Consider the following 26,595-nt stretch of genomic DNA (forward strand, 5'->3'; position numbering starts at 1 on the left):
TGCTAAAGAATCCACACTGCTTCCCCACTTGACCTAGAAAAGGAAGCTTCTAGGCTGCCTCCTCCTCCTCAGCACACCTCAAAACTCCTCCTCCTCAGCTGTGGCCGTTGGCATTGCTGGTATTCTGACACCAGGTCTTAAGGCTGCGCTGGGCCTGCTGAGCTCCATCGTCCACGCCCTGGCCCGTGTGCCAGGGCAGGGCAGGGAGGCCTTGCGCCTGAACACAGCCGCAAACTCGAGCTCTTGGACGGCTGTGTTGTTACCGATGAAGGTGGCCGACATGACATCCCCGGGGTGGGATGTCACGGACGGCTGCTTTCACGTTGTGCGGGAGCCACTCAGCAAAGTAGCTGCTGTTCCTATTGCGAATGCTGAGCACGTGCTCATCCCCCTCCCTCACGGCCCCGCCACCTCTGAGAACGGCAGCCCGGTGAGGTAGCGGCCGTGACGGGGTCACAGGCGACCATCATGTTCTTGGCATGGAAGACTTGCTGGGTGGGCTCAGCCACGGCCAGGGCCCGGCTCTGCTGCTGCCCCGGCTGGCCGGCCCCCGCGGGCCACCTCCGCAGGCGGCATTCAGCTGGCCGGGAAGCGCAGGCACGCGGTGGCCGCGCTCATGGTGGCAGACACCAGGTGATTCCGGTCGCCGTAGGTGGCGTGGTCAGTTTTAAGGTCCTGGAGCAGAGGTTGTCAGTGCAGAACGTCTCGTCTGCATTTCCTATGAGCTGCTGGACGGAGAGGGCGGCATTGCAGGGCCCACCACGGCGTCCGACACCCTGGGCGAGGGCAGGACGCTGAACGTTTACGGTCCTGTCTGCGTACTCCTCCCGAATTCCGCCCATGAGGAAGTGCCCACCCCAGACCCAGTCCCCCACCCGGGGAGCGTCACCTGGAAACCCTGCAGGCAATCACAGCTATCAGCCTCCGTTCTCACGACGTCCACCGCCGGCTCCGTCAGCTCCGCGCCTTCTGTGTGGCACCCCTTGGCCCAGTTGTTCCCGGCCCCACACTGACCAAAGATGAAGTGGCCTGAAGACCTGCCCGAAGGGCCCTGAGCGCACGGAGTCCATGGTGCCCGGCCCCAGACCCACGAGCACGGCGCGCGCCACGCACCTGCCACCGCTGGCCTCGCTGTGGTACACACTGATGCGCTCAGCTGCAGGCCACTGTCGCGTGGTGGGCGCCGGCGGAGCCGATGCCATGTTCATCAGAGATCACCTCCCAGAACCTTGCCCCGATCTGTTCCCGCATGTCTGGTTTGGGTGAGCACGATCTCCCTCACAGCCAACGCAGGACCGGGGCAGCAGGAGAAACGTGAGACGGAAGAGCTATCGCACAATGATTGCTTGCTTTCTTTCTTTCATATAAAATTGCTGAACAAGATACAGCAAGTTCTCTGAATGCCTTAATAAGACATATTTGAACAAGAAAGTGGAAGTCACTTCAGAGGCTTGTCACATTACTTGTTTCTAGGAGGAGTCCATGATTTGTGTTATAGTTTAGCTATTAAAAAAAAAAAGAAATAATTAAATTAAATGTCATATAATACAAGATGGGCTAAATTTAGTTAATGTGCTTAAAATTTCTTACAAGGGAGAAAAAAAAATACCATAATTAGCTTAAGAATTTAAAAAATTAAGAATGCAAATTTTAATTTCTAAATTAACCATGAAAAGAATAAGAAAAGTTTGGATATACCAAAAAAGAGGGTTGATTACAATAAATTGATGAAAGATGAAATGATAAACTTAAATAACAAACACAAAAGAAAACAAGAAAAGAAACACAGATATTAGAAGTAAATCAAATGCACAGAAATGTATGATAGATACACTTTCAAATACGGATTGAGCTTCCAAAATCCAAAAATTCAAAATCCAACTTATACTAAAATATGAAACTTTTATGAGTGTCAACATGACGAATTTCACATTTTAGGTTTTTTTTTTTTTTTTTTTTTTTTTTTTTTTTGAGATGGAGTCTTGCTCTGTCGCCCAGGCTGGAGTGCAGTGGTGTGATCTCTGCTCACTACAACCTCTGCCTCCTGGCTTCAAGCAATTCTCCTGCCTCAGCCTCCCAAGTAGTTGGGATTACAGGCATGCATGACCACACCTGGCTCATCTTTTGCACTTTTAGTAGAGACAGGGTTTCAGATTTCTGATGCTCAGCTGGTAAGTATAATGTAAATATTCTAAAATTCTAAAGAATACCGAACCTGAAACACTTCCGTTCATAAGCATTTCAGATAAGGGTTACTCAACCTGTATATCACTAATTATATTGAATATACATAGATAAAAAGATCCAATCAAAAGACAATTGTTTTGCAATGAGATTTTTAAAAAATCCAACAATGTGTTTTTACATGAGCTATATCTAAAACATGTAGTTACAGTAATGTTGAAAAGAAAGTGAAAAAGATGCAGTTTTAAAAAAAGAGGATTGTCAAAAAGAAACATAAACATATATTAGTATAAGCTTGGTTGACCTATCAGCCCAAACATTTTCAGATAAAAAGGAGGCAATTGAATAGTGATTTCAATTTCCTAGATTGAAGTGTTTATTTTATGTGTGTAGGCAGTTAATATTATAATAAATTCTCAAAATATATAAAGAAAAGTTTACACAAAACAATTGAAAATATCGATGACAGGCCGAGCGCTGTGGCTCACGCCTGTAATCCCAGTTCTTAGGGAGGCAGAGGCGGGAGGATAGCTTGAGCCCAGGAGTTCGAGACCTGCCTGGGCAATATAGCGAGACCCCGTTCTCCACAAAAAGGAAAAAAACAAAAAGACAAAAAAAAAAAAAAAAGAAAAGAAATATCGATGACAATGACTTAATTGATACCAATTATTTTTCCTGTGAATATCATGTAATTGAAGCATCCTCTATAATTGCATTTTATAGTTACTCCATGGAAACTCTTTTAGTGCTTACTCTGAGGGCTAAATCTTTTATCGATAAATATATTAGTGTTTAATAAATTTGGCTCAAGCACATCATTTTACAATTGAAGAAATTCAGCTTCACAAATATTAAAGGAGAACTTCTTGGATAACATTAGGGAAAGAGCTAGAGATTAGTCTTCACTTCCCATTCAAAGCTCTTGGCGTTATTTTACAATGTCTGTAGTTATAGTCATTTTTACACTGAAAAGAAAGAGGCACCATAAACATTTTATTCTCTGAGTTACAGTTTTATAGCAACTATTTAATTATGGCCCGAACTTTTATGCACTGAAGATCTGGTCTCATGAGATAGTTCACACTGCCTTTCCCATACACCCCTGCCTTTGTAATTGTGTGCATCCGTGTGACCGAGTAAGCATGATGAGAAAGGCTCATAATGTGCTAGTTGCACAAAAGGTAATCTTTGACAAAAGAATAGTACTTTGGGAAACAGTAAATTATCACCAATAGAACCATTTTTGCAATGAAGACCTTACCAATGGATCCTAGATTTAATTAAGGGTGATAATATTTTAAAAATAAGTTAATTTTTATTCTCAGGATAGATGATAATGCTTCAATTCTAAAAATAGAATTAAAAGCTAAAAATTTAATTGAAGGAATTTTTTTAAATGTGCTCATCTGTTTTTAGCAAATACACATCAAATGCTTGAAGGTTCAGATTCAGGTATGACAATACTTCTTATTTCCAAATAAGAAATGTTTAAAATCCTACTTTCTTGTTCTGCTAGGTATCTATGAAGTTCTTTGGCTTAGCAGTATCTTTTTTTTTTGGGGTGGGGGGGGGGACGGAGTTTCGCTCTTGTTACCCAGGCTGGAGTGCAATGGCGCGATCTCGGCTCACCGCAACCTCCGCCTCCTGGGTTCAGGCAATTCTCCCGCCTCAGCCTCCTGAGTAGCTGGGATTACAGGCACGCGCCACCATGCCCAGCTAATTTTTTGTATTTTTAGTAGAGACGGGGTTTCACCGTGTTGACCAGGATGGTCTCGATCTCTTGATCTCGTGATCCACCCGCCTCGGCCTCCCAAAGTGCTAGGATTACAGGCTTGAGCCACCGCACCCGGCCAGCGGTATCTTATATCTGCCAATTTATCTCATTCTTTCTATTTACAGTCACCCTAGTCTATAATGTCATCAACTTTTGCCTAGACTATCACAATAGTATTCTAATTTCATTCCTTGTACCTGTTCGTGCTTCTTCTTAATATTGTCCTTAAAATCAGTTTGAGAAGTTTTTTTCTAGACAAACATGTTCATTACTCTTCTTATCTGCTGTCTTCCATCAATCTCTCTTACGTTTAGAGAAATTTCAAATTGTTCCTCTGTACATAATAAACACTCTGATTACTTCTACAGCATCATCTACCAAGAGTCCCCAGTACCCTTCCTCGTTCCTTCCACAGACCAGTCAGCCTGGATTATTTTCAGTACTTTAGAAAAAATGTATCACTAGAACAATTTTTGCAATGAAACCCTTACTAACAGATCCTAGATTTAATTAAGGTTGATACTATTTTTAAAAAAGTTTATTTTTCTTCTCAGGATTGATATCAGGAGCGATATCAATGCTTTCCAGTGTCACAGTTTTGCCCATGCTATGCCTTCTGCCTGAAAGGTTCTATTACCCAGTCATTAGCTTAATGACTCGGCCTTCACTTACCAACATGAGTTATTTCTTGAGAAAGGTTTTTCCGAATAAAAAGCAATTTAAATTAGTACTTGTTATCAATTACAAAGAGTAGGCAGTCACTCAGGTAGACAACCAGTAATGGCTCCAGAGCAGGCCCAGGTGGCTGCCAGCTGAGGGAGTATCTGCCTCTGTCTTAATCAGGGTGAAGGAGAATCAGGAGGCCATTCCTGGAATGGCTAACTTCAAAAACTTACAATTATGGCAACGTTGGGCTCAACTTACTAACTGCCACAGCCCCTGAAGTTCCACAAAGCAAGTGTCTAAGGTGGAATTATAAAGAAGAAAAAAGAAATCAACCCTACAACCATGTTTAAAAGCAGCAATAAGCTTCAAATGTCTCACTTCTGCCTTTAATGTCTCATTTTGGATCATCTAACTTAATTCAATTTGCATCCAAATCTCTGCCTGCAAGTTTCCTAGCCTCTGTAGAACAGAAAGTACACCAGAGGAAGGCGGAAATAGATGCACAGTGCCAAACACAGCACCCACAGCAGCCTCTGTTTACATTATAATATGGTACTTTTCTTACCACGATTTTACTTGCTTCTATATACAATAGACTCTTTCTGGTTTGTTTTCTTTTCTATCATCTGTATTCTCCATTCGATTATAAACTTCTGACAATATGAGCTAATTTTGTTTACTATTATTTTAGTGTCTGACCTGCAGAGATTCGCAGTATGTTTTTGTTGAGAAAATTTTTTTTTCCCCATTTATTTATTTTATTGCATTTTAGGTTTTGGGGTACATGTGAAGAACATGCAAAATTGTTGCATAGGAACACACGTGGCAGTGTGATTTGCTGCCTTCCTCCCCATCACCTACATCTGGCATTTCTCCCCTTGCTATCTCTCCCCAGCTTCCCACCCCCCACCGTCCCTCCCCTATTTCCCCCCAACTGACCCCAGTGTGTAGTGCTCCCCTCCCTGTGTCCATGTGTTCTCATTGTTCAACACCCGCCTATGAGTGAGAACATGCGGTGTTTAGAAAATTAATCAGATGTATCAGGCCTAATTTCTAAAAAGGTTCAAATCTCGGCTCATTTACTAATTTGTTAAACAAATAGAAAAGCTTCTCAACCTTTGTTAGCTTCATTGACTTATCCAAAAATCAGGCTAATAACTAGACATGAATAGCACCCATCTGTCTGTTTTTCTCCCACATCAAGCAGCTTGTGTTATGTGTAAGTCCTAAAATTCTTAGCATGGGGCAAGCAAGATCTTCCTGAGTGTAATGCCCACAACTAACCTATGACCCCAGGCCTCTGTCCAGGAAGAGGTTTGGCAAAACGTGTCAATTATGTCTTCGTCACACTCCAGTTGTCACTGCTCAGGTACTCCTGAGACACCAGAGAGGGCTTACGGCTCCAGCCTCATTTCAAGGAAATCGTTTCCTGGGACACAACTTCCACTACCCTAAGGATGGAAGTGAGTGGGGGAAATTCTGAGTCCTTGATTTCCCCTGCCGTTCCTAAACCAGTGACAAGTCAAACTCAGTATGGTAGAAGCCATTTCCACCATAACCCACTGTCTAAGCTCTTCTTCTGCTTAAGAAACTCCTCTTCCCTCAAGGCCTGGTCTGTCCCTCAAGCCCCCAAAAGAATTGCCCACAGTGGAGTGAGTGTTTGTGTGGGTAGTGGGCAGTAGGTGAATAGTTTGCAATTGATGGCAACAGCTCGATGCAGCTCCTTCCTTCTGTAGAAATGGGAACCCAGCACAGCATTAGTTACTTTCTGGGACAAACGTTCTCAAGCTCAGCTCACATTGCTGCCTTAAGATGGCATTAAGGTGAGATTCCCAACTTCCAGGCTCCTGTCTTCTGCCTAGCATAGATTTCTAGCTTCTTGATAGCTTCTTTTGTGTCTGCAAACATCTCTGTAAGAAACAGAAAAAACTTAGTCACTACCAAAATGAATAATGTTGAAGGGGAGAGAGTCAACAGAGCATTTTCTATGCTCAAAACAAATGGGTTTGGTATGAAGATGAAAAGCAGGTCTTCCTTTTTTGTGAAGAAAATACTGAAAGAGCTGCTTTCTGCTTATAGGAGAGGTAGGACCAGGATTAGCTTAATTCCCGTTCCTCCCAGTAGGAAGCCTGATACTGTAGCCTGTAAAAGTCCCTTTCTTATTGTTCCCTTCTCCTAATTCAGCTCCTGCTCCCTTTCATACCGCAGATGTACCACTGCAGTTCCCTCTATCAACACTGGGATGCTGGCAGGAATGACCACGCTTGGCAACGTTCCTTTAAGATGTACCCAGCCAGGCTTTGAGAAGGAAGAGCCTCCTCCCTCATCCAGCAAAGCACTCTTCAGGCCCACCTGTTCAGGTCCCATCTCTGATGTGGGCAGAGCGAGGATGAGGGCAAGATAACTCTTGAACTTGTGAAATAAATATCTGCCCAAGAAAGATGCCTCTACTGGAAGGCTAACTGGATGCAGCAGAGAGAGATCAATTTTCCCGTTAGGGAGTGTACTCTGTCCCCTCTCATAGGGAAGCAACTGCCTCTTCAGGATATCTGGGCTGCTGTCTTAGAGCAAGTTCTCTTGAACCCTGAGACTTTAGAGGAAAAAGAAAACAAACTAGAGAATCATGTATGTGCCATTCTTCAGGATTATTTGCATTCATATGAAACCTAGAGTTGGTTTAGAAATATTGACATTATCATTTATTATCATTTATTTATTATTTATTTATTTTCCAGTTTGTCTGGTGTTGTCATATTTACACACATTGCTTAAACAGTATCTACATTTCTTTTCTCAATTATACCCTGGACTATAGAATCCCATAGGTAGACTTGGTCTACATGAAATTTAGAGTCTAGCTTTATTCTCTCCTATGTCCTTTATCGTTTTCTTAGTGGACTCCCCAGATAACCCTCTTAAACCTACTTCTATTTCATTGGGTTCCAATTACTATAGCTTTCCACCCGGCTACAGCCCACAGACTGCAAATGAGAATGCCTCTCATTTCTGAGAAGTCCTATATCATATAAGCTCCATGCAGTTTTTATTATACCAATGGTGTCATCTTCTTTATAGCCTTATATGAAAACCTTTATTAATGTCTATCTTCTAGAGTTAACTGCTCACTAAAACGAGTCTCTATGCTTATACACATCATCCCTCCCTAAAAGACCCTGCTCTTGTATTTATGCCTCCCTTTCCAGCATCATTAATCTTAATATTCCTCTAGTCCAGCTCCTCTACTGTCTTATATATTACTGCCCATGTTATGCTTTAAACACCGCTTTTATCGTGTCACTCGCTTTTCCAAATTCTTCAAAGACAATTTCCTTCAACAGCTTCCACTTTTTAAAGGCTTCTTCTATTTTAATTCCCCCCTTTAAATTCAATAGTGTATTCAGTATTTTCCCCAAACATAATCTTCACTGTATTCAAGCCAAATCTACAGTGATTCAAATCCATCATATTCTTACTACTTGGCCTATCATGGGCATTCAAAACATACTAAAAAAGTAGATATATGCAAGTTCATTCTTAATATCATAAATTCAGGCAGTCTCTCATATCTGAGTTCTTATTTTCTTATCTTTTGGGCTATCAAAATCTTAGACAGTTTTAAAGCTAACCTTAGCTCTATTTCCTCTAAGAAACCTTTCAATATTCAAGTCTTAATTCACACTCCCTTTGTTTGAATATTTAGTAAACATAGCCCACACCAAACAGGTGTACATTAGTCATGGTTCATTATACGTTTTTTAAAAAAAAATCAGGTAGAGAAAGAAAAATAGATTTAGTAAAGGAAAAGTGCTTACTACATTGAAAGAAGATAAGAAGAACATACTTTCCATTGATTGGGCTTCTGGAAATGATATATAAAAATATGCCACTAAAGTGGAAGGCTGGAGAAGCTGCTAACTTTGATATGATCAAGGGGAATGGGAAGTCATAGCACTTGTCAATCACAGGAACGCTTCAGTTATAAACTGGGAATGATAAAGACCCTACCACATATATTGACTACAAATTGTACTGTACCTGTTAGATTCACGCAAAATCAAAGCCTGCATCCCAATATCCGTGGATGGATTCAAAGACATTGGCAATAGGAATGAAGAAAAATCACAGGCTTCTATAATACTCCTTGCAAAAGTGCAATATTTTCTTTACCTTCAATTTCCAAAACACGGGAGTTCATTTAGTGGGCTGAGCTTTAAAAACGTATCAAACGAGAGATGCAAGAGAGTCTGAGGAATTGAATTTTTAGTCTTCAGTTTATGTAGTACAGCAAGAGGAGGGATGGATATTGGGTGTGGACTCAATGTATTCTCCACAAGTGGATTATTATATTTTATTACCTTGTTTTTGTTTGATGCATAATGATTATGTATTTCCAAATATATAAGCACTTGATAAATAGCTCATTGAGATGTCATCATATTGTAAAAGGAAAACAAAATGCTAAATTATGCAAGATTTAGTACTAGCTTATACCCTAGTCCTCCAACAGACTTTTGTTTGTTTAATTGTGGAAACAGTCACTTAGCTTCTTTAGGTCACATTTAATTTGAAAAGATTTTACTAGGTAATGTCTTGACCTCCTCCTGAGAGTCTATTATTTAATGATTGACTGAACTACACCCTTTTCAAGTAGACAAGCCATCTGCTTGCTGGGAGAAAGTTGTGTTTTAGTATTAAATGCTCACGTGCGTGTTTCACCTCTAAAGAGACTAGAGGAGAGATTTGGGAGTCACACAACATTGACATTTTACTTTTTCTTTGAGGGTGGTTAAATGGACATACTTTTATTCTTTTTAATGATAGGTACTGACTTGAAGTGCCTTGTCTAACTGCTGTTTGAATGACTTTAACATGTTACATGGAGCACTCACAGTATAAGAACTGTGTCTCTAAATCCAATTCTACATGACTTAGATAGAGTCAATAACATTCGGACTTTTTCCCAATACAAAATCACACTCTCTGGACTTGCATTTTCACAGTATACCCTGAGCCATTGATCCCCCATTTAGAATGATGGATCTTCCCTATCTTTTGCTATCACTGGCAGCCAGTCCTTAAACAGATGGGACTCCAATCACTCCCTATGGATGGTGTCCCTAAATAACTACCTGTCGGCTGAGTGTAACTAGATTTGGAGACTGATGCCTATATTATTGCACAATAAGATAGTTTGGCTTGAGCTCTACAGTGATTCTAAGAATAAACTTGGCAATGATAAGAATCCATATTTAAAGTGGCAGTCTAGTATGCATCATTTCTAATTTCATTTGGAATGGTGTAATTGGGAACATTTTTCTCCTCTATCAGACCTTGATTAATTTCACTGCCAGATCCTCCAAGGAAGGAAGAGAAAATTCTCTACTAAAGAGGATAATGTATTCCTTAAACCCATAGAAAATAGCAAAACCTGTCAGCAAATGATGCTTAAAATAAAATCTTCAAATGAAAATCTTACACAACTACTCAAAAATGTGTAGATTCTTATCAACATTCTCATTATGTTCATGTGCCAATTTCCTTTTATGAAACCCATTTAATAGGTAAAGATATTTAACATGGCTCTTATATAGTCCAAATTAGTTCAGGTATGTTTGTTCATCAAATAATATTATAGGAGCTTAGAAAATTTTGTAAATTAGGTAACAAAATACAGAAACCTTTGGAGAATCTTTGGGGCAGGATTTCACCCAGATTAGTTAATATTCCAATTTCCAAAGAAGAACATTGAATCTATGATTCATTGGAATCCCTTTGCAAGGTTTTAAGAGAGAAGATTAAAAACATATAAACTGCTCATGAAAATCAGGGGTCAGAAGTAACATTAAAATAAAGCAATGGCAGATGAACATTAATTTTTATTAACATCAACATTTATTTTTGGATATATGTCAGACTGGAATTTCAGATAAATGAATTAACACGATATATATATGCCACATATATATACTGCCAGTCACGTATTTGGCAGTTTGTTAGTTGGATTGTTTTCAGTGGCCACAAGCAATATATTGAAGTCAAAATGTAGTAAGAACACACAATTATTCTTCAAAAAAAGAAACTCATCAGTACAGTTGGTTCACGTTTCTGTTTCTCTACCTTCAGTTTTTTTTTCCAGACACTCATATAGAGAGGACCATATTCTGCTAAACAAAACTGGTGTTTCTCTTGTCCATCTTTCTTTTTTGGTTTTGTTTTTTAGAAAGATGCAGTCTTTCCTGGACTTGTTATTCTAATTTTATATCCCAAGGCTCATTGATCAGAAATAGGCTAAAATCAAGGTAAAGGCTATGTTCCTTTCTGGAAGCACTAGGGATAAATAGGCTTTCTTGACTTTCAGATTTCTATGGGATGCCCACATGGCTTGGATTGGGAAGCCTTTGCATCTTCAAACTCACCAATAGCTGATAAATATTTTTCATATCGTGTGACTGTGACAGACTATTTTTCCTCTCTCTTTACAAGGACCCTTCTAATTTCAATAGGGATCCCCAGATAACCACAACAACAAAAAAATCTCCTATGTCAAGGTTAGTTAATTCCATCTGCAACCTCAATTGTCTTTTGTCTAGCATAACATATGCACAGGTTCTGGTAATTAGGAGGAGGATGTGTTTGGCAGGCCATTATTTCACCTAACACTGTAAGTCACAAATATTTTATATTGGAGTTTCACAGTATTATGAGAGGCGCAATGGTGGTAAATTTGAGGAATACATTTATTGACCCTCTGCTCTGTGCTACTTCATGATTTCCGGTTACCTTGCTGATTCTTTTTTTCAAATTTACTCATTAACTTATGTATTGATGTGTTTTAGTCCATTTTCACACCGATGATAAAGACAAACCCAAGACTGGGCAATTTACAAAAGAAAGAGGTTCAATGGACTTACAGTTCCACATGGCTGGAGAGGCTTCATAATCATGGTGGAAGGCAAAGAGGAGCAAGTCACATCACATGGATGACAGAAGGCAAAAAGAGAGAGTGCTTTGAAGGGAAACTCCCATTATTAAAATCATCAGATCTCTTGAGACTTATTCACTGTCATGAGAACAGCATGGGAAAGACCCTCCTGCATGACTTAATTATCCCCCACTGGCTCCCTCCCACAACACATGGCAATTATGGGAGCTACAAGATGCCAATTGGGTCTGGACACAGAGCCAAACCATATGATTCTACCTCTGGCCCCTCCCAAATCTCATGTCTTCCCATTTTGAACCCAATCATGCCTTCCTGACAGTTCCCCAAAGTCTTAACTCATTTCAGCATTAACTCAAAAATCCACAGTCCAAACTCTTAACTGAAACAAGGCAAGTTTCTTCTTCCTATGAGCCTATAAAATCCAAAGCCATTTAGTTACCTCCTAGATACAGTGGGGGTGCAGGCATCGGGTAAATACAGCCATAAATGGGAGAAAATGGGAGAAACAAAGGGGTTACAGCCCCCATGCAAGTCTGAAATCCAGTGGCAGAGTCAAATCTTAAATCTCCAAAAGGATCTCCTTTCAATCCACATCTTACATTCAGGTCGTGCTGATGCAAGAGGTGGGTTCCCATGGTCTTGGGCAGCTCTGCGCCTGTGTTTTTGTAAGGTTCAGCCACCCTCCTGGCTGCCTTCATGGGCTGGCATTGAATGTCTGTGGCTCTTCCAGATGCATAGTGCAAGCTGTCAGTGGATCTATCATTCTGAGTTCTGAAGGATGGTGCCTCTCTTCTCACAGCTCCACCAGGTGGTGCCCAGTAGGACCCCTGTGTGGGGGCTCTGACCCCATATTTCCCTTGCACACTGTCCTGGCAGGGGTTCTCCATGAGAGCTCTGCCTTTGCAGCAAACTTCTGCCTGCACATCCAGGCATTTCCATACACCTTCTGAAATGTAGGTGGAGGTTCCCAAACCTCAATTCTTGACTTCTGTGCACCCACAGACTCAACACCATGTGGAAGATGCCAAGGCTTGTGACTTCCACCCTTTCAAGAAATGTCCCAAGCTGCCAATTGGCCCCTTTTAGTCATTGCTGAAATGGTTGGGACACAGGGTCCCAAGTCTCTAGATTGCACACAGCTGAGGCACCCTGGGCTCACCCCATGAGTCCATTTTTTTCTCCTAGACCTCTGGGCCTGTTATGGGAAGGGCTGCAGTGAAGACCTCTGACATGCCCTGGTGACATTTTCCCCACTGTCTTAGGGATTAACTTTCAGCTCCTCATTATTTATGCAAATTTCTGCAGCTAGTTTGAAACTATTCCAAACAATACAAAAAAGAGACCAACATCATCCTGATACCAAAACCTGGCCAAGACACAACTAAAAAAGAATTTCTCCTCAGAAAATGTGGTTTCCTTTTCTTTTGCATCATCAGGCTGCAAATTTTCTGAACTTTTATGCTCTGCTTCCCTCATAAAAAGGAATTACTTTAAGAGCACCCAAGACATATTTTGAATGCTTTGCCACTTAGAGATTTATTCTGCCAGATACCTTAAATCGTCTCTCTCAAGTTCAAACTTCCACAGATTTCCTGGGCAGAGGTAAAATGATGCCAGTCTCTTTGTTAATACATAGCAAGAATAACCTTTGCTCCAGTTCCAACAAATCCCTCATCTCCATCTGAGACCACCTCAGCCTGGATTTCATTGTCCATATCATTATAAGCATTTTAGTCAAAGCCGTTCAACAAATCTCTAGGGAATTCCTAACTTGCCCACATTTTCCTGTCTCCTTCTGTGCCCTCCATCCCCTTTCGGCCTCTGCCTGTTATCCAGTTCTAACATTACTGCCACATTTGCAGGTATCTTTTCAGCAGCACCCAACTCTACTGGAACCAATTTACTTTTCACATGCTGATAAAGATAAACATGAGACTGGGAAATTTACAAAAGAAAGAGGCTTAATGGACTTACAGTTCTACATGGCTGCAGAGGTCTCAAAATCATGGCGAAAGGTAGGGAGGAGCAAGTCACATCTTGCATGGATGGCAACAGGCAAAACGAGAGAGAGCTTGTGTAGGGAAACTCCAATTCTAAAACCATCAGATCTCATGAGACTTATTCACTATCACAAGAACAGCATGGGAAAGACCCACTCCAATGAATCAGTTATCTCCCACCAGGTACCTTCCCTAACACATCGGGATTATAGGAGCAACAAGATGAGATCAACTATATATACATATAGTGTATATATATATATATATATATTTGGTATATAGTATATCAAATATATACTGACATAGCAACAACTATATCAGTATATATTTACATAAGTTTGTAATATAAGTTTGTATTTATGCCTGAATACATTTAATTTGCACTCCAGTTACATTTTGGTGAGCTGCTTATGTAATCTTTGATTGGATTTGATTGCAATCTTCCTTAATTAATACAATCTGCAGAATTAGGCTGTGACCCTAAAACCCTGTGAATTCCCTACCTGATATTCTAGCTCTTCACAAACATGGATGTCTACCCAATAACTCACTTGTTGTCCTAAAGTTTAGAATTTTTAGATCTTTCTACGAGTTTTGAATTTTGTGAATTGTGCTATTCATCTAACTTTTTGGAGCATAATTCTCACTCTTAGTTTAGCTTAAGGGATGGGATATGTATGTTTCTAAGTCTCTTGTATTCCCACTTCTATGTTGTTGAGATTCTGTATTTGTCAAATTATTATGTTCTGCTTACAGGTTTTCATATTACAAAGTGATATGGGGCATACATGTTCATACACATGAACAAGACTTGTGGGTGAAAGAGTGAGCATATATATTTCCTTGTACCTCAGTTGATAAACCTATTTTCAAAAGCTCTTCTTATGTTAATAAAGTAAATATTGGCATTAATGTGTAACTAAAATGGATCATGGCCTATTTCCTTCTGATTACAAAAAAATGTTAAACTATTATTATAAACAGAATAAAATAAAGTACATGTAGTAAAAAAAATAACTCCAGATTATCACTGCTGAAACTACCCTGAAAAAGGTATAACAAATAATTAAATTTTGAGTTTTTAATATTGTGTTTCCTTTAGATTCCTTGAAATAGCCTCTCACATTCAGCAATACTGGCAAGGTGTTATATGGCTTTTGAAGTCAAAATATTCATTTTCAGTCATTTAAAAATATCACCACAGATGAAAATGTACAGTTTAATTTTTTTTTGATGAGCAAAGTTTCAAAAGGTTATAAAAATCTTATGTTCTTCCCTTTACAAAAATTTTAACAAAGGAAGTAAGAAAACTTAAATTGATTCTCACTGTGAAGGTGTTAATCTAAACTGAAATGTGAAAACACTTTTCAGCAATGCCTCAGGCTTTATCAAGCTTAATGTTAATTTTTATGTCAAATTAATAGTCTGCTCTTTAAAAAAATTATCTAAGTATAATTTGTTGTATCCCAGGTTTAGACTTTTAAATTTTATTTAGTTATTATTTTGCTTCGATATAAAATATACTGTCATGAAACTTATATGTTACTTTTAAAAAATATAATTATTTGGCATAAGACTCATGGATTAAAAAAGAGAGCAATCAGACTGTTTTTAATGAGCATCTATATTCCTTAAAAGGAATTTATATGTTAGGGTGACCATGGTGGGAATAATGACTCCTAGAAATACTGAAAGTTAGAATGAACGATTCTATCAAGGCTTGGTGAACTTCATTTAGGCAATAACATTTTCTATTAAGATTTCTTGTAGAAATGGCAAATAAGTGAGCTACCTGATTCATTATTCTTACATAGGTAAAAGTTTATTGTTTTTTTTTTTTTCCTTCAGGCTTAATTCCCTATTTCTTCTCACATGCAGTAAACTGTGAGGGTTTTTTTTTTTTTTTTCTTCTTTTTTTTTTGCATGTTTCCATCTAGTAAACATTAAAAGTAACAGGGTAAAAACTAAAACATAAATTGTTATGAAAAATTTTATTTAGAAAACACATTATTTAAAGAGAATTAGTAAAGTGTTCTTCAAATAAAACAACAAAGAGAAAATGTACTTACATATTTACTATTTGAATGAAATCTTAACTAAAATTTAGCAATAAATGCTTTCAGTAATTAGCCTGTAATCCATGGTAATTGTTAAGTTCTTCAAAAAGCAAAAGACAAAGATTACTGTATCAAAAATTACTTCTTCTATTCTTGGCTTAGAAATATGTTTATGGTAACTGATAATCAATCTTCTTCATTAAAATGTGAGAAAGATGAGTAGATGAGCGTAACTCATAATTTGCCTTTCTTTTGACTAAACAACTTCATCTTTTTTATTCTTACAGATTTTTAGAAGTTTTTAGATTAAATTTTATATAGTCTTCACATACACATGATTATGGAGCCAACCAATTAACAAATAAAAACCGAACCCTGTGTCACAGCATATTGCTGGATTTCTAGTATCCTGAGAATCATGTTCAAGTCAAAAAGTCTAAGAAAATTATTGGAATAATTTATATAGGCATGATCTCACTCTGATAATCATGTTTGAACAGAGCATTTTCCAATAGAAGTGTAACCTGAGCCATAAATGTAATTTTAAAAATTAACTTTAGTAGTATTTCGTGTTTGTCCTAATATGTTATATTTTTATCTCAAGATATAAAATGTAAGATGATATTTAAAATACAATTTCTTTGAAATCTACATTTTATATGTACAGCTTATTTTAATTCAGATACTAAATTTTCATCAAAAACATCTGTATGTGTATTTAGATTTTATAAATTTACATTTGAGAAAGTAATTTCACATATACACCACTTGTTGCAAACATACTTAAAATTTTATAATAAATAAATCAATGTGAAGGAAATAATTTTGCTTTAATATTTGTACCCACATGGACAAAATAGCTTACTGTTTTAAAAGGAAATTTCACTTTGTGTTTCTTGTTTGTTTTATTAAAAAAGAAAAGATAACATTCAGAGAGTGTGATTAAATGTAATATTCATTCAAACTGTTAAAAATGTGAAAATATCAACAGGGTACATCTCAGAAAAGCAGGCAGATGCTGACTATTCTTTGGTGCAAAAGTAAGTTGCATACTTATCCAAGCTGTCCAAATAATGGTCAAGCTAAGTTTGTTTTTCAAAAATAGGTTTTAACATATATCAAATAAACTATGCAGATATTCCCTAACCAGCATAAAAATTAAACAATGAAGTTAAAGTATATAGCAAAAGCCAGATATGACAATTCACATGACCAATTTATAAAGTAAGCCTTTCAGTCCTAGAAATCTAAAATGGGGATAATTACTGAAGAGTAACATGTAAAATGAGGACTGATAGCAAGGAACAATCCTAAACATTTTCCTGATGACTGACTAAGCCTCAAAAAGACAGCTTAGGAACATTATTAACAGGTACTTGTTCTTCTTTCCTAACCAATTCAGTTCTACTTAGATAAATCTGGTTGCTAATCAACGCACATATAAATTAGAGAATTTTTTTTTACTCAACTACCATTTTTTTTCCTTTGTCAACTTTTTCCTAATTTGTCTACCAACACGTTTTCTTTGCTTCGATAAGTTGAACCCAAAAGCTTTGGCACCTAAAATGAATATCAACTCTTATTGGAATGGCATTGGGAGATGCAGTCCTAGTGAAGACAAATATTGAACCGAGGTGGCTTGACAAAGTTAAGTATCCATCTCAGTATGACAAATGTCTCCCTTGTTCATCACTGGGTTATTGACTGCTCTTGGCTACATGATCCTGCACACTGCAATGCTCCCTGGTGAGGTACTGCAGAGATATGCGCACAAACACCCATCAATTTAAGTTTTCAATAAATATAAGGCATCATTTTAAACCATTTCACTAGGATAAATTTTAAAAAACATTGTCTTTCTATTGGCCTGTTTTGCTTCTTGAACTGGCTTGGAGTGCTGTTTTGTGACATAGAAGACACTACAGTTAATTAGTGGTTACTCCAAGCTCTCTAGACCTCAGCACTTCCTGTTCTTCAAGCCTCAGCACTTTTTTTTGCAGCAGTGATGATATTCTTCATTAGCATCACCACTGGCATGCGGCCAAAACCTCCAGAAAGTCGCATGATGTAACCAGCTTTTTGTCTGACTCCTTCAAAATCCATGTCTACAACCAACTTGGGTTTAGCAGTTACAGAGCTTGAACTCTGTTTCTTCCCCCATCAATGACTGCTGCTCTTTCCTTGGGGACTGGTCTGTTGTGATCAGATTTGGAATGCCTGCAGCAGCTATTACAGTATCTGCAAAAATTGTATGTTTCTTCAAACGCTCTTTGGGAGTATATCCGTGAGCGATTATAACAGTGGCATCATCTCTGGGGCGTTCATGCACCCCATCTATGTGCAGTCACATTACAATGGACATCCCAACAATTTTTGACATTCCAGCCACAACCACATTCTTCCCTAGAGTCGGAATGTCAGTTGGCTTAATTATTTCCCACACATCCCATGGGGTAGCTGGTAACATGGAATACTGGTCCAAACATGTTCGCCCTACACTCATTACAGGAAAGCCGTCAACATCCTTGTCTGGAGAAAAAGCATTGCAGATCTTTCTCTCATCAGTGTGTTCTGGAAGAGGCAACTGAACAAGGAGGCCATCTACATTATCATCATTACTTGGTTTATTGATTACATTCAATAATTCTTCCTCTGAAATTGAAGCTGGCTTCACAATTGTCACCCTGTTGATTACAAACCACCAAATGGTGGAAGGGGCAAGAGTGCAGGTGGCAGCTCTGCGGGGGCCAGAACAGTTGGACAGCCAGCGCAGACTGGAGGGAAAGCACAGCCATGCCTTCGCCTGGAGACAGGAAATTCAGCTTTGAAGCAAAAGTGTAACGGTTCCAAAATACCGCTTCCCAAGTTAAATCAATCTGCTAACTGCATCAACTCAGTAGTATTAACATTAAATTTGAATAAGCATTTGATAAACTAATATCAGCTTTGTTTATTGATATCAGCAAGGCATTCCTCAAAATTTTCTCAGAAAAAAAGTAGTTTTGTAGCCAATTTACGTGACACTATCAATTACAATAAACACATTCGGCATATTTATCCTGTTAGAGAAATATGTTATTATAGACTTGTATTATGAAAAATTTCAATTTCTGCATATGTGTCACTACAGAAACGTACTAAATTTAGCTTCATATTAGTTAATATATATTGTGATGTTGGTGAGAAAGCATAAATCACTTGAATTTCGGGGGAGGCTTAACTATCAAGCATTGGCATGCATTTCTCTTATTTCAAGAAAATATTTAATTGGAAATTACAGTACAGAAAATCTGTGTGAAACGCTTTTTGCCATTCAAACAATAATCATTCATAGAGAACACAATATCATTAAGTTAATTGGCTGGGCACAGTGGCTCAGGCCTGTAATCCCAGCACTTTGAGAGGCCGAGAAGAGTAAATCATTTGAGGGAAGGAGTTCCAGACCAGCCTGGCCAACGTGGTGAAACCCCATCTCTACCAAAAACACAAAAATCAGCCAGGTGCATGCCTGTAATCCTAGCTAGTAGGGTGGCTGAGGCACGAGAATCACTTGAACTGGGAGCTGGAGGTTACCGTGAGCTGAGATCGCCCCACTGCACTCCAGCCTGGGTGACAGAGTGAGAGTCTTTCTCATAAAAACAAAAAACAAAACAAAAAAATGTTAATTGACTGCCTTCTTTTTTTTTTCAAGATTTACAGAATCTGTTAATGATTTATACATTTGCATGCACATATTAAAGGGTTTTAACAACTAAATATCCATGAAGCTTTTCATTAAGTTTGCTGCAGAAAATGGTGTACAGATATTTTCAATGTGTTTCTAATTGTAGAACAAAATGTGAAGAAGAATGCAGTCTGTTTTAGAATTCCAGTTAATCCAAAATTTTGTCCAGTTGCAGCTGAGGCACCACCCAATGTGATAGAAAATAACACTTTTATACCTAGCAGATTCTCTTATTTGACATATGTTAATGACATATAGTTTATGACAAAAGTTAAATAATTAAAACCACAAATTGACAGCATTTCCTTGAAAAAATGGAAATAAAACATAACCAATGTATTAATTGAAGAGTAGCTTTTATCTCATCTTTCAGTTCAGGCTAAAGAAAAATACTTATATTATTTCAATATTTGAATCAATTGATTTTTGATATTATTAGAAAAATCTTATACACTATAGACAATTGTTTGATAGCTTATTGAGATCTTTCACTTTGTAAAATATTCTTTTCTGGTTTCTTCCTGATAAATTTTTGAAAAGTTTTTCATATCTGAAATAATAACTTATTTAACCAAATAAATTATTTAATTTCACTTAAAAGTGTTTTTCTATTTTATACAATAATTCACCCTGTCCTATAGTTGTACAAATTCCAATTCTGTTAAAAAGTAATTTAACAAATTTCTTGGGATAGTTGGTCCTGAATTCAAGCAACTAATTTTATCCATTTTTTTTTTTTTTACTGTTGGTAGGAAATTCCTCATCAACTTTATTATGCTTTTATTACAAGCATCTCAATATTACCTTTCTTTTTTCACTTAAGTTTTTAACATACCAAACAAAACGCCTTTTTTGTTTTGTTTTATCTTGGCAAAAATTTGCAATTCCCTATTGAGATAGCATTTGTCAATACTTTCAGTCTCTCTCTATCATTATTTATTTGTTTGCTGCTCTGATTGCAGTATAGTATAAACATCCCTTATCTAAAATGCTTGGGACCAGAGGTGTTTTGGATTTCAGATGTTTACAGATTTTGAAATGTTTTCATATACATAACGAATTATCTTGGGGATGGGACCCAAATCTAAATGCAAAATTTGTTTTATATACACCTTATAGCCTGAATGTAATTTTATACAGTATTTTAAAATAATTTTGTGCATAAAACAAAGTTGCATACATTAAAATATCAGAAAGCAAAGGTGTCTATCTCAGCCACCAATGTGGATCACCTGTGGTCATTTTACATCTCCATCATTCCTAACTGAATTTTTATGCTATAGATAAGTGATTATTTCCTTATATTTATTCAGATGTAAGTACTTAACAGTAAGAAATATGACATGCCATTAATACAGTGAAAAAATATGTGAGGTGTGGAATTTTCCACTTGTGGTCTTTCCACTCAAAAACTTTAGATTTTGGAGAATTTCAGATTTCACATTTTTAGATTGGGGATGCTCAATCTGTACTAGCTTTTGTGTACCCACTCAGTTCTCTACCACAAGTGAGGTTTGTTTTAAATTTATAAATATGATCATACATTTTTACTTCAATGTGAAAATTAATCTAATTGGAAGTAAAACAATAAGTACAAGGAACACTTTAAAACAATTAGTACTTACGATTACATTATCAAAATCTGAGCATTTACATAGGTATCACTCTAATCTGCTCTCTGTGTTAAATGTTCAAATAAGCACATTACAATATTAAATCATTGCATTGAATATATTCATTTAAACTGAAACAATATAATGATATAATGACATTTTCTTTCTTTCTCTCTTTCTTTCTTTTCTTTTTCTTTTTTTTTTTTTTTAGACAGAGTCTTGCTTTATTGCCAGGCGCTAGGCTGGAGTACAGTGGCGCGATCTCGGCTCACTGCAACCCGCCTCCCAGGTTCAAGCAATTCTCCTGCCTCATGCACCACCATGCCCAGCTAATTTTTGTATTTTTAGTAGAGACGGTGTTTCACCATGTTGGCCAGGATGGTCTCCATCACTTGACCTCGTGATCCACCCGCCTCAGCCTCCCAAAGTGCTGGGATTAAAGGTGTGAGCCACCGTGCTCGGCCATATTGGTATAGATTCTAAAAATCCATTGGCACAAAGCACATTACAATTCTTTGGAAACCTATGCACGCTATGATGGGTTTATTATTTTGTAAAATCCAGTCAAAGCTTGGATTTGGAATTGATTTGAAAAGTAAATTCAAAGCTAAGTATGTGAGTCATGGAAGATGACAGCCATTGCACTGGCTTAAGAGATCACATTCATTTATTTCTAAAATGTAATACTTTATATACAAAACCAACCGTGAATATTGAAAGTTAGTATCCAGAAAATACAAATGTAGTTGCTAAAGCCAGGTGGCTCATTCTAAGAAATCACCTTAATAGAGTGACAATTATATTATTAAAAGCTTAAGAGCTCTCCTAGAGAACAAGTCACTAACAAAGGCTTAAAATGTAAAATCAGTTTCCTGACAATTTTTGAAATCATCTGAAATATTGAGAAACTTCGAATTTCAATACAAACAATATGTGAACATCTTAATTATTTTATACAGACTACATGTTCTCAATACTAAATATTAGTTCAAATTTTAAGACACAAACAGAGGGTTTTAACAGAACAATTAGGTGCCTTCCCATTGAATGGTTTCTCTGTATTTGTAGATTTTAAATAGAGAGGCTGTATTTGTAGATTGTAAATAGAGAGACTTCTCTGTATTTGTAGACTTTAAATAGAGATAACAGAGAGGCTGAGAAAAGTGTTCTGCTTGCTTAACTTTGTGATAAAATTAATTCACAAAATTTACTTGTTTAAAGTAATAAAAGCCAAGTAGTTTGGATAGGTGCAATAAGCAAAGCCCTCTCTTGGTAACTACTTGAAGAGTAGCCTTCAACTTCACCTAGTTTGTATATTTTCACTTCTATTCACACAATGATTACCTGATGAGGCTATGTTTAGGAAATATACTGCACTCTTTAAGGGAAAATTCACTCTATATTAAATTTATAAAAAGTATCCATTCAACTAAAGATCTTGTATGCTATGTATTGGGGGTAATTTTGCATTTACAACACAGAATTTCCACTCTAGATGCTCCAGAACTATTCCAGCCCAGCCACCCTACAGCCATTGTCTCAATCTACACTCCTTTCCATTCCTGGAGTTTCACTCCTTTCTTTATAAAACAACTTTTTTAAATTGCCTGGAAAATTTGATATAAATGACTTTGTGGTAGTGCTAAGTTCTCTATATGAGAGCTGCTGAAAGGCCTTGGGTATAAAAATATCCAAATGAACATGAAAGTCCAGCATGACTGCTGCATCTCATACTTCTGTATAAAACAAACTTTAAAAGAGAGCTTAACTTTTCTATGTCTCACGAACTTTTGATAGGTGTTAACAAGAATATGGTATTTTCAAAGTCTGCAACGGCATAAAAGAATTGAATTTTAAAAGTCAAGGATGGCACTAGATAAAGAAGCAACCCAGATACAATAGAAAAGAATGAGACAAAATGTGAAAATAAGAACACGTACTAAGCTATTTAGTTGCATAAATGAAAGAATGTGTAAGTCATCCATTTTTCTGATAAAGATAAGAAGCAGTAAAACTAAAAATCTAGAGAAGAATCTTAATTCTGTTGTACAATTTGTTCAGCCTAGTTACTTCCAACAAAATATTGGTGAGAAAAAAGGCGTTATTTCTAAATAAAAAGCATGTATGCTACTTAAAATAATACTATACATTTGATCAAAACTAAGAAAATGAACAGCCTTAGTTTAATATCCATAGTATAGCTGTACAATTTAAAAATTGGTGAGGCTTCACTACTTAATAAGCGTACGTAAATACATTAATTCCACAAAGTATCTTAGTACATATGTTTGAAATATGTTGTTAATATCAACTTGTTAAAAATGAATTGCCTAAAACGGACAATGCATTTAAAGACCATTAGAAGAATATCTACTAAACTATATACGGCAACTAAACTTATTTTAATTAGATATTATTTTTTAGAATACAAAAATTTCCATAGTTGGACTAGAAGATGTAAAAGATAAAATTGGAAGAAAAATATTAGTGTTGACAGATGTCAAATAACTGCATTTATTCAACCAGAACTGATCATCATTTAGAGTGAACAGATCAATTATTGGAGTAAAATGCATTTTGTTTGCAAGAGAAATAGAGATCATTACACAAATTTGTCAACATGCCAAAGTGTTTTTGAGAAAGTAATTGTAGCATTTAAAAAACTTCATGGAATTTAGAAATTAATGTATTTGACATAATTTTTCTGCTTTGTATTCATTGACTGCTGCTTGGCATGAGTGATGGCTAATAGATTAATCATAACCTTTAATTTGAACAAAATCAAGTTTAATTGGCAAGCTGACTTTCCTGTGTGTTTAAATCCCAAAACTGCATGCTTTGAAACAATAAAGTGGACCTTATTAGCAAAACGATTATGTTGCACAATTTGAAGATGTTGTATATTTAGTATTATTTTCCTATAGATTATAATAAGCAATATATCACTCTGTAGGTAGATTACAATAAGAAATATATTTTATATATAATACATATACACAAACACATATACCTATATATGGGGAAAGTTTATTTAAAAAAATGCTTTCATGCTTCCTTTATTTTTCACAGTAGATATTTCACTCTTACTATTTCTAATCATTTTTCCACACTGTTGACTGAGAGGCATGACTAATACAAGTCTGACCATATCTGTTCTACCAATGATATCACTCTGCTTTTATGATAGAATCAAAATGCCTCCATACTGTTGGCTCAGTTTATCACTTTAGGCTAAATGGATTTTTTTTTCACTTTACACTTATTACTTCAGTTATGCTGTTTATATTTATCTAACTGTTTCAGTTTGATATTTTCTCTTCATCATTGACATTTACTAGCTCTTTCTTCTTGAAAGGGAGAGAAGGTAAAGCCATTTTCTCACCCATCCTTCAACAATCCTGATCAATGCCTAAACTTGGTCTATTTCTCATTTCCCTGTAAGGAGCTTACTAATCACCACCCCAGATGTAGTTTCTCTTTTATAAGGGATGGTAACAATGTTTACATTGTCCATTAACCTTTCATATTATTAAATGCATTTTTCTGCTGAGTTCTCTAGATTATATGACTTATGGTTTTCTATGGCTTGATCACCAAGGATTTCCAAAAGAAGCAAAGTGCTTATTTTCAATAAACGCTTGTATAACAAATAATAAATTAAAAACAAACAAATAAATCACAATCCTAAAGCCTCAGAAATGTCTACTCACTTCTGGGGTTTTACTATCAAGCTATAGATAAGTTAAATAAAGCACAGCTAGATATGGTAAAGGGTCAAGAAATGAGTTTAGATATATAAAACCACATTGTTTTAGTGATTATCATAACATCTTTGTAGTCTCTGAAACTTACATCTTCCCAGTGATGATACCACTCAGTTTTGAACATATGAGCTTTACTATGTGTTTTCATTCCAGTGATATCTTTTATTTCTTTTTATGTGCAATTGGAGCAGAAGGTATTTAAAGAAATGCCAAAAAAAAAAAAATCCAAAACTAGTAATGTAGCATATCTGAAACAAAGTTAATAACATGAGAAAAAAGCATTTTGGGGGAGGATCCAAGATGGTCAAATAGGAACAGCTCTGGAGTGCAGTTCCCAGTGAGAACAATGCAGACAGTGAGTGCTCACCACATTTCCAAACAAGTTTCGCTGCCCACAGACAGAGATTTCCAGGTGAAAAGTGCCATGAGTTTTCAGCATGGCAGTTTCAGCCAGTGCCAGGTTGGCACACAAAAACTCACACAAGTCTGGGCGGCTGTTTGGACTAGCTCCTGGAATGCCTGGGAGACAGAGCCACCCATTCAACTGAAAGGGAGGGGGCTGAGACAGGGAGCCAGGTAATCTGGCTTGGCGGGTATCACCCCCACAAAACAAGCAATCTGAAATGCTCTGGATTGAGAATTTTGCAGCAAGTGCAGCTGGAACCAGGATGGTCCAGCTCAATGGGGGCAAGGGTGTCCCCAACTACCCAGGCAGTCCACCACTACCGAGACAGTTCACAAAGCAGCTGGGCAAACTGCTAGGCAATGCCTCTGCTGGCAAACTGTGACTAGGCTACTCTGTGTTGGGCAGGGCATCTATGAAAAAAGACAGCAGCATGACAGGAACTTATAAATAAAGCCAAACTTCCTAGGAGAGAGCACCTGGAAAAAGAGGCGGTTATGAGTTCCACTGCAGCAGACTTAAAGGTACCTGCCCAGCAGCTCTGCACAGAACAACAGAGCTCCTAGGACAGAACTTGAGCTCCTATAAGGGACAGACTGTCTCTTCAAGCAGCTCCCCGGCCCCTATACACCCAAAGAGACACCTCATAAAGGAGAGCTCAGGCCAACATCAGGCAGGTAACCTTCTGGGACGAGGATAGCAGAGGAAGAAACCAGTGGCAATGCTTGCTGTTCTGCAGCCCCCAAGGGTGATCCCCAGGCAAGCAAGGTCTGGAGTGCACCTCCATCAGTCCTGCAGCAGAGGGGCTTGATTGTTAGAAGGAAAACTAAGACCAGAAGGAAATCTCTTCAACATTAACTAAAAGGACATCCACTCAGAGATCCTATCCAAAAGTCACCAACCACAAATTCCACAGATAGATAAAGCGACTAAGATGGGAAGGAACCAGCTCAGAAAGGATGAAAATACCAAAAACCAGAATGTCTCTCCTCCTCCAAGAGTTCACAATCCTTACCAGCTAGGGATCAAACATGGATGGAGAATGAATTTGCTGAATTCACGGAAACAGGTTTCAGAAGGTGGGTACTAACAAACTTCTCAGAGCTAAAAGAACATGTGCTAAGCCAATGCAAAGAAACTAAGAACCTAGAAAAAAGGTTCTATGAGATGCCAACTAGAATAAATAGCTTAGAGAAGAATATAAACAACCTGATGGAGCTGAAAAACACAGCACGAGAACTATGCAAAGCATACATAACTTACAACAGCTGAATCGACCAAGCAGAAAAAGGATATCAGAGATTGAAGATCAACTCAGTGAAATAAAACAAAAGGCAAGAATAGAGAAAAAAGAGTGAAAAGAAATGAAGAAAGACTTCAAAAATATGGGATTATGTGAAAAGATCTAATCTACGTTTGATAGGTGTACCTGAATGTGACGGAGAGAATGAATCCAAGCTAGAAACA

At 37.5% G+C, this 26,595-nt stretch overlaps 2 pseudogenes; both read right to left on the bottom strand.

Moving 5' to 3' along the window:
* Positions 1 to 576: 576 nt before the first annotated feature.
* Positions 577 to 1,251, bottom strand: LOC116550653 (annotated as a pseudogene).
* Positions 1,252 to 17,549: 16,298 nt separating this feature from the next.
* LOC116550654 lies at positions 17,550 to 25,164 on the bottom strand (annotated as a pseudogene).
* Between the last annotated feature and the right edge of the window lie 1,431 nt (positions 25,165 to 26,595).

Source organism: Sapajus apella, unplaced genomic scaffold (assembly GCF_009761245.1).
Source record: "Sapajus apella isolate SASKATOON/1434 unplaced genomic scaffold, GSC_monkey_1.0 scaffold8, whole genome shotgun sequence".
NCBI lineage: Eukaryota > Metazoa > Chordata > Mammalia > Primates > Cebidae > Sapajus > Sapajus apella.